This window comes from Astatotilapia calliptera, chromosome 4 (genome assembly GCF_900246225.1).
Source record: "Astatotilapia calliptera chromosome 4, fAstCal1.2, whole genome shotgun sequence".
Classification (NCBI taxonomy): Eukaryota; Metazoa; Chordata; class Actinopteri; order Cichliformes; family Cichlidae; genus Astatotilapia; species Astatotilapia calliptera.
This window is the reverse complement of record NC_039305.1, coordinates 28,796,484-28,804,332: the sequence shown is the minus strand read 5'-3', so window position 1 is coordinate 28,804,332 and position 7,849 is coordinate 28,796,484.

Genomic DNA, 7,849 nt, shown 5'->3' with positions numbered 1-7,849 from the left:
TATTTTTTATTTTTGGCCTGTCCCATTTGGCTCTTTTGTCATCAGAATTATTGTCTAAAGACAAAGAAAGATGCCCAACGGATTTACTTTGCCAAATGGACCATCCCAGCCTTGCCGTAATGGTCTATTTGATTCACCTTTTATTCTTTATTTTATTTTATTTTCACTTGCTAAATACAGGACAGATTTGACTGGGGAAAAGAAAGGGGAGAAAGAAAGGGGGAAAGAAAAACAGCGGGGAAGAGGGAAGGGGATAAAGGGCAAACAACAAAAACAAACAAAATAAGTAGACAAAAAATACATATATCAATCACCTGGATCACCTGCTGAGAAAGAAAAAAGAGAAAACAAGCAGAAGAAAAAAAAGAGCAACATAATAAACAACATCACGATGATCTATGTGAATATAACAGTAAATACTAAATATTAAACATTATTGTGGAGCACATAAGGTCGACAGCGCACAGTGTGTACACCTGTGAGCATGGACGCGCTTGTATTTAAAAGGTTCTTTCATGTAACGATCTGCTAGAGGGTGTGGGGGGGCCACAGCCCCGTCCTTCAGGGCATGAAGCAGGTATGGAGGAGATCAAAACTCCAGACATCCAGAGGCCCTCAGAACACAAGAGACCAAGGAAGACTAACAGAGGGGCAGCTGCGCCACTGTCCCAGAAAGAGCTGAGGAGAGTCCCAGATGAGGGCTCACTCAGCAGCCGCAGAGCAGAAGCCAGTGACGTGCTCGTGAGCTCCGCCGGCAGCCAGCTGTGCCAGAGTGACCGAGCCCCAGGCCGAGAGGCCGGGGGCACCCCACCTCCGAAGTGGCCCGAGCGAGCCCCAGGCTCCAGGCCCCGACAAGCAGCTACCACGGAGTGAGCCGGTGTGTACGCCCATCCCCGGACACAAAGAACCACCAACGCACCGATGTCTGAGGGCGTCTGCCCTGGCAGGGGAAGTGGTGGGGGAGATAGGCCTTCATACCTTGGAGGGCCTGAGATGTCCCCAGAGAGGTGGCGTCTGATACCCAACCTGACATATAGACACAGACAAACAGGCACACACAGATACAGACATCCATTCCCACCCTCATGCTCTCATATGCAATTACTCAACACTCACCCAACGTGGAGACAGACATAGAGAGACACTGTACACACAATCACACTCCCCAAGCATACTCTAAGCCCCAGGTCTAGGTACCCTTGCCCCTGGAGGGGGAAACTGCACCCAGACCCAGGGGGTGTTACCCTTTTCCCTGCGGTGGAGAGAAGCAGACTGCCCCAACTCGGCAGCAGCAGGGAGGCCCCACATTCCAGACCCCAGTTGGACGGCCAACTCCTCCTCCCAGCTCCCCGGCCCCAACAGAGAACGGGGGGGGGGGGGGGGGGGGGTGAAGACTCCAAACCTCCCTCAGCCCGCTCATATGTAGTGGTTGACGCTTGTGTGTTCTAAGGTGCATTTAAAACCCAGGAGGGCATGGAGCTACCTGCCAGAGAGCAGCATAGCCCCTCCTAATAGCTGTCAATGTCTACATGTATTTAAACTTGAGAGGTGGGCAACGACGCCAGGGGTGAGGTGTACCCTGATGGTCTTTTGGATTCCGTGTAGCGTGCCCACCCCCAAGGTCCTATATGTATGTGTAATGAGAGTGTGAGTAATGTGAATGTCTAAGTTGTGGGATAAAATTGAGTGAGTTCCTCACTCTTCCTCACTTTTTCTCACCTCAGCCTCCCCCACCAGTTGAAGAGCCCCCCAGGTGGCTCGATGCACTGGAAGTCTCCTGCGCCAGGGCTGGGCCCACCCGCCCACAACCCCAGCAACACACCAACCAGGACCCAAGCCCCCAAGGCCCAGCCAGGGCCCCAGCCCAGAGATGGAGCACCCCCAGAACCCCACACCCATCCCGGACCCAACCAGGGGCAGCCAGGCTACCAGGTCAGTAACCCACGTCCGTCAGCACAGACCCTCCCCTAGCCCCGCTGCACGCAGCCACGAGGAAACAGTCACCTAAGAGCCAACAGAGCCCTTAATAGGCCATGACCACAACCCCAGACTGAGCCCTCCAAGGAAGATGCCTCCGGGGAACCCCCCGACGCCCCAAGCCTGTCCCTACCCCCACACCAATCACAGCAGTGAAGGTGGGACCAAACTATGACCACCCACCCCCACTAGGTGATGGAGCTGATCAAAGGAGCCCAGAGCAATTGATCTGATGTGGTGGCAGAGGCTGTATCAAGACTAATGTAATCTAATAGATAATTTCTATATTGGTTAGAATTAAGATTATTTTTATTTTTCCAGTTCATGAGGACTGTTTTCTTGGCTATGCATAGGGCAGTGAAAACCATATGGGCTATATTCTTTTCTGTAGTGACATTATCTAAGCTGCCCAACAAACACACTAAGGGGGAAGTTGGAATGTTACATTTCAGACACTTTGATAAGTCCTCACATATCTCGCGCCAAAACTTCTGAACTGGTGGACAGAACCAAAGAGCGTGGATATAATTGTCCGGTGAATTGGTTTGGCAGTGTGAGCAGTTGTTGGTAGACGTAAAGCCCATCTTGAACATCCGATGGCCTGTATAGTGCACTCTATGTAGTATTTTGTATTGAATTAACTGAAGACTGGGATTTCTAATTAAATGAAAGGTTTTTAAGCAAATCTGAGACCAGAAGTTTTGGTCTAAGTTAACTGATAAATCCGCTTCCCATTTTGCAATAGGAAGTGATATTGATTCATCTGTTTTAGAAAGCATTCTGTATATTTTGGATAGCAATTTGGGGGGTTTAAGAGTAAGAAATTGAACCACACTTGGTGGTGTTTGTAGTTCAACTTGACCCGGTTTAAATTTCTTTTTTATATCTTTCTTATTATGTTTTTTTTTCTTGTTTTAAATCAAGTTTCTTTTTCTTCTGATTGAAGAAAATAAGAACAACCCTAGGTTTCTCTTCAGCACTGTAGCCAGGCTGACAAAAAGTCAGAGCTCTTTTGAGCCAACCATCCCTTTAACGTTAACTAGTAATGACTTCATGAACTTCTTCACAAATAAATTTTTTATCATTAGAGAAAAAATTACCAGTAATCATCCCACAGATGTAATATTATCTAGAGCTACTCTTAGTACCATTGATGTTAAGTTAGACTCTTTTTCTCCAATTGATCTTTCTGAGTTAACTTCAATAATTACTTCCTCCAAACCATCAACGTGTCTTTTAGACCCCATTCCTACAAAACTGCTTAAAGAAGTCCTGCCATTAATTAATTCTTCGATCTTAAATATGATCAACCTATCTCTAATGATCGGCTATGTACCACAGGCCTTCAAGCTGGCTGTAGTTAAACCTTTACTCAAAAAGCATCTCTAGACCCAGCAGTCTTAGCTAATTATAGGCCAATCTCCAACCTTCCTTTCATATCAAACATTCTTGAAAGAGTAGTTGTCAAACAGCTAACAGATCATCTGCAGAGGTTTATTTGAAGAGTTTCAGTCAGGTTTCAGAGCTCATCACAGCACAGAAACATCTTTAGTGAAGGTTACAAATGATCTTCTTATGGCCTCTGACAGTGGACTCATCTCTGTGCTTGTCCTGCTAGACCTCAGTGCAGCGTTCGATACTGTCGACCATAATATCCTATTAGAGCGATTAGAACATGCTGTAGGTATTACAGGTACTGCACTGCAGTGGTTTGTATCATATCTATCTAATAGACTCCAATTTGTGCATGTAAATGGAGAGTCCTCTTCACACACTGAGGTTAATTATGGAGTTCCACAGGGTTCAGTGCTAGGACCAATTCTGTTTACATTATACATGCTTCCCTTAGGCAGCATCATTAGAAGACATAGCATACATTTTCACTGCTATGCAGATGACACCCAACTCTATCTGTCCATGAAGCCAGATAACACACACCAATTATTTAAACTGCAGGAATGTCTTAAAGACATAAAGACCTGGATGGCCGCTAACTTTCTGCTTCTTAATTCAGATAAAACTGAGGTTATTGTACTCGGCCCTGAAAAGCCTAGAAATATGGTATCTAACCAGATTCTTACTCTGGATGGCATTACCTTGGCCTCCAGTAACGCTGTGAGGAACCTTGGAGTCATTTTTGACCAGGATACGTCCTTCAACGCACATATTAAACAAATATGTAAGACTGCGTTCTTCCATTTGCGCAACATCTCTAAAATTAGAAATATCCTGTCTCAGAGTGACGCTGAAAAACTAGTTCATGCATTTATTACTTCCAGGCTGGACGACTATTCATTATTATCAGGAAGTCCAAAAAACTCGCTGAAAAGCCTTCAGCTAATCCAAAATGCTGCAGCAAGAGTCCTGACAGGGACTAGAAAGAGAGAGCAGATTTCTCCTGTTTTGGCTTCCCTTCATTGGCTTCCTGTTAAATCCAGAATTGAATTCAAAATCCTGCTCCTCACATACAAGGTCTTAAATAATCAGGCCCCATCTTATCTTAATGACCTTGTAGTAGCATATCACCCTATTAGAGCACTTCGCTCTCGCTCTGCAGGCCTACTTGTTGTTCCTAGAGTATTTAAAATTAGAATGGGAGGCAGAGCCTTCAGTTTTCAGGCCCCTCTTCTGTGGAACCAGCTTCCAGTTTGGATTCGGGAGACAGACACTATCTCTACTTTCAAGATTAGGCTTAAAACTTTCCTTTTTGCTAAAGCATATAGTTAGGGCTGGACCAGGTGACCCTGAATCCTCCCTTAGTTATGCTGCAATAGACGTAGGCTGCCGGGGATTCCCATGATGCATTGAGTTTTTCCTTTCCAGTCACCTTTCTCACTCACTATGTGTTAACAGACCTCTCTGCATTGAATCATATCTGTTATTAATCTCTGTCTCTCTTCCACAGCATGTCTTTTATCCTGTCTTCCTTCTCTCACCCCAACCGGTCGCAGCAGATGGCCCCGCCCCTCCCTGAGCCTGGTTCTGCCGGAGGTTTCTTCCTGTTAAAAGGGAGTTTTTCCTTCCCACTGTCGCCAAAGTGCTTGCTCATTAGGGGGTCATATGATTGTTGGGTTTTTCTCTCTATCTATGAAGCGCCTTGAGGCGACTTTTGTTGTGATTTGGCACTATATAAATAAAATTGAATTGAATTGAATTACTATGGATTTAATTTGTTGATATTCTAAAATCTTTTCTTGTTGATCCCATATTGTGTAACTAGTCCGTCAAATGAAATAAATTCTGTTCCTTCTAGTATATGTTCTAAATATTTGATTCCTTTACCACTCCAATCTGAAAAGTTTATCATATTATTGTTTTGTAATATGTCAGGGTTGTTCCAGATAGGTGTACGTTTGCATGGGATTAATGAAGACGCCGTCAATGTTAGAAACTCCCACCATGCTGTCAGAGAAGAGCTGATGTTGATGCTTTTGAAGCATTCATGTCGTTGGGTGTTTGAGCTGATAAATGGTAGATCTGAAATCTCTAGATTATTGCAAAGTGCCTGTTCTACATCTAGCCAAGGTTCATCTAAGAGGGTATGTTTTAGCCATTCTGAGATAAACTGAAGCCTGTTGGCTAAGAAGTAGTGCTGAAAGTTAGGCAGTTCTAGTCCTCCTTTATCCTTGGTCTTTTGTAGTGTTTTTAAGCTTATACGTGGGGGCTTATTTTTCCAAAGGAATTTGGACATGTATGAATCTAGAGATCTGAACCAATCTTGTGGCGGTTTAGTTGGGATCATTGAGAATAAATAATTTATTTTTAGTAAGACCGTCATTTTTATAGCGGCAACCCTTCCCATGAGTGATATGGGTAAACATTTCCATCAGCCAGATCGCCTTCTACTTTCTTTAAAAGTGGGATATGGTTTAATTTAGTCAGATCTGCAAGCTTGGGAGAAACATTAATACCTAAATATTTTATATTTCCCGATTGCATTGGTGTAGAAGAAGAATTATGGAGGGAGCAATTAATCAGAAGGACTGTAGATTTTGACCAGTTAATTGAGTAATCTGATATTCTTGCAAAAGAGTTTATCAATTCAATCACCCCAGAGATATTGGTTTGTGAGCTTTGTAGAAAAAGTAACACATCATCCGCATAAAGGCTGATTTTATGTTCCACGTTCTTGCATTTTATTTTACATATATTTTACAGCATATATATTTATGTAACTGCACTATTTGCAGTTCATTTGAGTTTTTAAGTGTTTGGTCACTTGAATCTGCACCTTTTTGTTCCTAATAGTGTGAGTAATATTTTAGATTTAACAACAGAGTGCCAATTGTCAGCTTAATTTTGAGTAGGCTTACTAAAAAGGTTAATTCAGAATGAGAATAACTCACAAGTGGTTCAGACCCAAAGGAGAGCTGCCATTCAGACTGAGGTGGAGTTGTGTGTCTGTGAATAATGTCTAATATATGCTCTGGCCAGAAATGTTGAATGTTAATCCTCCAATGTATTTCAAGAAAATATCTTGACGATTTTGAGGTATGCAGAGCTGCATGATTTTTCCTCAATCACTCTTTAACTTATACAAGAGCCTATGTATAAAAAATGATTGTAATGCTTAATGAGTTAATACTCATAACAATACTCATAATAATACTTTTGCACAAGCACTGTGTCCTTGTCCAAATGGACCTGACATGATAGAGTGCTGGAAATATACCTATCCACCTATCAGGTAAAAATGTATAAAGTGTTTTTGGGGAGACAATAATATGACAGCCCAACTCCCAAAGTGCCTAATAGCATGGATTTATCTACAGTGTTATATGAACCATGCGATTAAAACACACGTCACTTGTGCAGCTGTTCTGTCACATTACTGCCTCCCAAAACCAACTATTCCAAGTGCTGAGTGCACAAGTGCATGCAAATGTTTTTAAGAATTTACATGTTTTTATTATATATGATTTATGTGTATGTTTATTTACAGTTAATTAAGCATTTAAGAACTTAAGCCTGGCTTGGTTTATTATGTGTAGTCACTGTATCATGTTATGTACTGTTTTATTTAATTTTATTTCTTTGTCTTTTAGTTTGTTGTTATTGTGGTTTTTAGATGCAAGATAACTAAATATTAAAAACTATGCCCCGAGAAAAAACCCACCAAAAAAGACATTTCACGGTCAAACTCAGCATTTGGACACACTCAGAAAAAGAAGAAGAAGAAAGAAAACAGAATGCAATCGCATAAATGTATAAATATTTTGCATGGTGAAGGAAAATCCCTTTATAGCTATGCAGCAAGTCAACAATGCTCTCCAAGATGTAGGCCGACAGGTTTCCTTGTCAACAATCAAGAGCAGAACCTCAAAGAATTCGTCACATGATGCAAACCCCTGGTAAGGCTCTAAAACAGAATGGCTGGCTGCAGATCAGGACAGCATCCAAAAAGAACAAGTTATGTGAATGATGAAACATAAACCAACCTCTATCAAAGAAAGTGTTTAGAGGAAAAGGTGGAATATCCCCATGTGGCCAAGTCTGTCACACAGTCTCAGTCTGCCTGAGCTCCACTCCACCTGCTGAACATCAGACAATAGAAAACCCCTGGAGCAAGAAAGAGGTGGAGGAGTTGACTACACGTCTAATATTCCAATTGTTTTTGAAGATATAAATGTGTAGATATGTGCAGTATGTCTTCAACAAAACCCAGTCAAATGAAACCTGGCTTTTAATAATAATGTATACTTTATTGATCCCCGCGGGGAAACTACTCTCTCTGCATTTGACCCATTCACTCAGTGAAGTAGTGGGCAGCTACTAAGCAGGCACACCAGGGAGCAGTCTGTAGGGATGGTACCTTGCTCAGGGGTACCTCAGGGTAGCCATTCAGTGGGTTTGAACCCCTGACCTTCTGGTC